This window comes from Sander vitreus, chromosome 13 (genome assembly GCF_031162955.1).
Source record: "Sander vitreus isolate 19-12246 chromosome 13, sanVit1, whole genome shotgun sequence".
Classification (NCBI taxonomy): Eukaryota; Metazoa; Chordata; class Actinopteri; order Perciformes; family Percidae; genus Sander; species Sander vitreus.
Window position 1 is genome coordinate 14577924 of NC_135867.1, and position 5413 is coordinate 14583336.

A 5413-nucleotide genomic window follows, 5' to 3' on the forward strand; every position below is an offset into this window, starting at 1 on the left:
ATTGCAAATTCCTCTGTATATTGCTCTGAGTCACATTTTGTGCCTATTTTTTGTGAGCAGTGATACTGAAGGTATAAATACATTCCATTTTGCTTTGTTCAAGGTATTTAAAAAAAAAAAAAAAAGAGAAATCTGAACTTTTTTTTCTTCTCAGTATGCTTAAAAAATGAGCAGGTAAAAGACAAAGCAACCGATTTTCATATATATATTATAAAAGAATTAAGCTTTACAGCTTAATGTCCTCATGTATATTGTCGCTTAACGGGTGAGTCTGTAGACGTGTTTTACTTTAAAAGACATTCCATCAACAACAGCCAAGAGCCTGGTGGACTTGACTGATATGTAAACCTATGGAATGCTGATTGAAAGTTTTATTACATGTTGTTCATGTTTTTTGTTTGCATTTACATATTCCCGCAGCATTTCCTTAATTATATTCCTTTAAATAGTCCTTTTTATATTTTTAATTGCTAGTTGTTGAGTTTGTCCTGGTGCTGCAAATTGGTTCTGTCATTTTTAGGTCCATTATCCCACTCGGTCCAGTGTAATTTCTGTTTTTCATCTGGACATTCATAATCTTATGATTTTAAACGTTGCTTTATTTGAGATGATTATATTTATGGGTTTTCATTTTTGCTTCTGCAGTTTTCGACAGTGCTGTTACGGACCTACAAGTTGGATATTTGCCATCTTACAGGGTCGTACGTTTTTATTTTTTTCAAATGATCTTATTGACGACGAGCATAGTAGAAACTTTTAACTGCACGATCGGTGATATTTGAGACTTACCATTCCTCCAGCCAATTTCAAGCTGCTCCTTTTAAGTTTATTTTCACACGTCTAAGGTGTTAGGACTACAAAACTCTGTACTTTTTAACTTTGAGTATTTGCTGATACACGTTTTGTCTAAGATGCTATACCTCATTTAATACATATGCATTGCATTGCTGAGTTTCATTCATGTATTCAGCTTAGCAGTGTTTGGGCTGTGTCTCGAGTATGACAAATCTCTGTAGTCCCGGTTTGTTGCCCTTTCACCTGCTATAAATGTGCTTAGTGTTTCTCAGACTTTACAAGAATAAAAGGGGACAAATCATTGTTTTATTTTCCTTAAAGCCTCTATTATCCACTTGTGTACTGTAATGGAAGTTTCTGGTCCAGCAGGGGTAGAGGTTTCAAAGTTTAGTGAATGTAACAAATAAGACAGTCGGAGAACTGAACCAAGTTAGGGTTTCGTATTTATTAGGATATATTTGCAAATATAGGAAGATTAACAGTCGCAAAAGCAGCTCAGTGAGAACCGATTCTTCAAATGAGTCAAGGAAACACTGAGCTTAAATGCACATTGGGAAAAGGGGAGTGACAATTCAAACATGATCTACCTACAACAATGGTTTACATTTTCTCACAGACAGTGTCCAGATAAGGTTAACATGCACATAAAGATACAGATCCTGCCAGATACTTTTCTAAATCTACAGAAAGCGTCATAAAACCCCTTCCTCTAATCTCCTGTCCCCCACTTTCACATCTGGGGTCACATTCCCCGGACATCGTAACTGACTAGGGAGGAACGGATCTGGGAAGGAAGATGGTTTGTAGTGTCCTTGTAGTTTATCAGTTTAAACAAAGGGCCTATGCTTCGTCTCCCAGACTTTCTGTCTCAGCAGTTAAGCAGGATCAAATCAACATAAGGGGGAGACCAACTGTTCTTTCAATAGTGCTGAGAGAAGGCTATGTGTTAATAAAAACATAAGAATTAAAAGGAACAGTGCTCAAGTGTAATTTTTGCCATTACAGTACCCACTTTGCTCAGTGTCATCATTACCTTCGTTACATGGGGCAGCCTGTCTATATGGGTGATATAAAAACAAAACGACAAATATATTAGTTAGGGGTTGAAATGTATTACTGGCCTGGTATTTGGTTAAAAATCTAATAGTTTGCCCACAATGGCTCTGCAAAACCGAGTCAAAACCTACTGAATTAGATGGTCTGATGTTTACACCTGAATAACTTTGATATGTGGAAGTTCCTGTTAAGGGCTCCTTTTGTTTACGTCCCAAACTACACTTGTCAGAATTGCCAAAGGAACAAACTTTTTGCAGTGACCAGACTGCTGCCTAGAATAAGGGGCTTCTCAAGTGGGTTGTTGCTCCCACTTTATTATTCTGGTCCAATATTCTTATTTAACCTTCTGAGACAGTTTGGTGTTGCTGATTCAGTTCTCATACTGCCAAAACGTTTAAGGAGGAGGTGAGAAAACGGTTATCTCCTCCTGCGCCGGTAATGACTCGGTTGAGACTTTTTTTTTTCTTTCGGATATGTGGTTGACTATACAATGTGATACAAATGCATTAACATGAATGATTGTCCACTCAAACAACTGTTTATGGGTACTTGGCTCTATGAACTTTTGGGGACAACTTTTGTATCCATGGCAAAGCATTATGAGCATAATTTGTAATGGCTGCTTGTGTGACCTTATGCAACAGATTTTAATTGTCAGTCTTTTATGACTCATTTGGGTTACAGAAAGAGATCTTCCAATGAATACGCCAATATCTGATTTTTGCCGTAATCAATATATTTAAAATTATTTGTGTTGAATGTGCAAAATAGTGTTTTTTTAAATAAGACATTTTTATAAAGAAAATGAAAGCCTAACAATTGTGTTACTACCAAAGATATAAGATGAAATGTCTACTCATCTTTTGAGTTTTTAGGAGTAACTGATTCAGTCAAGTTGTCATTATCCAATTTCTACAGCATGAAACTGATCATGTTTGAAATTTCTTTCAAATAGCCACTAGAGTAAGGGCATTCAACAAAAATGGCCTGTCAGGATGTGACTAATCTACTTCATGAGGCAGCTGAATATTTAGACTCTTATTTTCAGCAAGAACAAAACGTGGATTCGCTGGTTTCTAAATTATGCCAAAAAGCAGCATATAAACATCCACCTCATTTCAAAAACAATATATCATTATAACCCTTGTACAAAAAAATACTGCATTAAGTCTTGTTAACAAAACTGAGCAATAGCACAATAGTTCATAGTGTAATTCTTTATTTACAACCATACCTTTTGCCATGATTACATAAATGTAGTGATTACTTCTTGCAAGACTGGCCTCATGTAGTATGCTGTAGGCTAGTGGCTACACAAGATGGTTGATGTACTGTTTCATATGTGCTTCCTTTATTTCACACGGACGTTAAGTGGGACAGACACAGGTGAAAGACAGACAAAAAAACAGGAACACATGGGTCTGATTTATGGAAAGTCAACTAAGTTTTCCATTAAATGGGAAATGCAGTTGGAAAGATAATGGATTACAGATCAATTATCAGACAGTTTATCCATAAAATACAGGTGAAAAACCTGGTGTTAGCTGGTGTTGTTCCTCGAGAAACCACACAGAAAACCTTCAAAACACTGAACAACCAAGTAAATTAATACAAATACTGGAAAAACCCATGATAAAGGTGCTTCTCGGCGACAACAAGAATGTAATTGTAATATACAGTACACTTTTGGATTATGTTAAATGATAACTATACACAGAGGCATATATTACTCTTACAAACTATATAACTCTTATATTTGTATTTTGTGCAATGTTCAACAACTTACAATGATGTTTTGGCAAAAGGATGTTTAATGGATGTGAGCTCTGGGTAGAGGCAAAAGAGGGACCGGCTTTCAGTTACAAGTTACAAGGCCTATGTACGAATATGTTTGGCAAAGAGGAGCCAGTTCAAATGCACCAATTAGAAAAATAATTTGTAGAACAAATTATGTAGAAAAGGAAAAAAAAAGTCCTTTGGAAAAAAGAAAAGTACAGCAAATAATGTGTGTATACAACTTTGATCCAATGATGTTTGCAAGTTATTCATTTGGCTACTACTTGGCATGACCTTCTACTGTATTAGTATAATTATGCTTCAGTGTTGATTCATTAAGTGCTGTAATAAGTAGGCTATATAGTGAAAGAACATGGACACCAAATCCATATGTACACCTAAATATGCATACCGCATGTACAACTACATTAGGTAGACAAAAGTGCAAGAACTATTGGGGTCAGATATACAGTAAGAAGTCTGTTTTGGTTTAAAGAAGACTAGCTAGATGTTGTGTTCAAAGACCTTATTTTATGAACTGTTGTGCTTCTTGCTGCTCGTCTTTGGCTACCAAAAAAAAAAAACGTGCATATAGGTCAACCCATCTTATGACTTAAAAGAAAACCAAAATCTATGTCTGTGCACGTGTGAAAGGATCTTGTCAGAGTGATAAGGTGCAAAATGAGAATACGAAACAATTTCTTTTAAACAACACATTCCTGTCTGCATGTGTTCTGTTGTGTTTACTGATGAGGAATTGAAGGCAGTGACGACAGGGACATTTTTTGGAGCACACAGGCATGAAACCGTTCAAGGAAAGGCTTGAGCATTGTTATTTCAATCACAAAGCAACATCAGGAAACCGGTAGTAAACTTTTGCTTCTGTGTCTCGCTTTTTTTTCCTGGTTGCGGGTAGTGTTGCCCATCTGCATTGCCCAAAAAAAATTGCAGTGTATCACCAACTTCATTCTGGCAGCCTATCTACTGGTTAGGTCACACTTGTGAGACATACAGCTGCAACACCCTGTTCCCTTGTTCCACCTAGTTACTTTCAAGATCATTTTTCCAGACCATGACCATGAGAGATCATATAGTGTAATTGTTTTATTCCTTAGTTGCATGTGACATTTTATTTCTTTTTTAACCTTTATTTCACCAGAATAGTCTCTTGAAAAAAAAAATTCTCAGAGAGGAAATTAATATCACTTCTTGGAATAAGTTTTGGGATAACTAGCTTATTTTGTCTTTATAACACAGGGATCTTCATCGTTTTTTAAGCCAAGGACCCCTTAACTGAATGAGAGATGGAGCAGGGACCCCCTACTACAGATACTGTATAAAATCAAGTTGCATATTAAATTGGGCCAACAATAACCTGTAGGGCATAGAAAACTAAACTATTCAAATAGCCTAATAATTGTTGCATGATTTTATAAATCATGTTTTAATGTTAAACATACATGTGGCACAGTGAATCATTAGGATTAACTGTATATGTGGATGGCCTTAGTGACTACCTTACCTATAGGCCAGTAAGCAGTGGAGATTTATATATGCTAATATGTTGGATTCATGTTAAGAAGTTTAAATTTTTTTTAAATCTTTCAAAAATTAACAAGAATTTGGAGGCCCCCCTAGGGGTCCCGGACCCCCTGTTGAAGATCACTGTTATAACACATTCTAATTAGACTTGAATTTGGGTATTTTGGTTGTTTTTCATGCAAAAAATGTCTACGTGTTTAGCTCTGAATAGTAGATATTCTAAAGTATGTACAAACAAAATGAA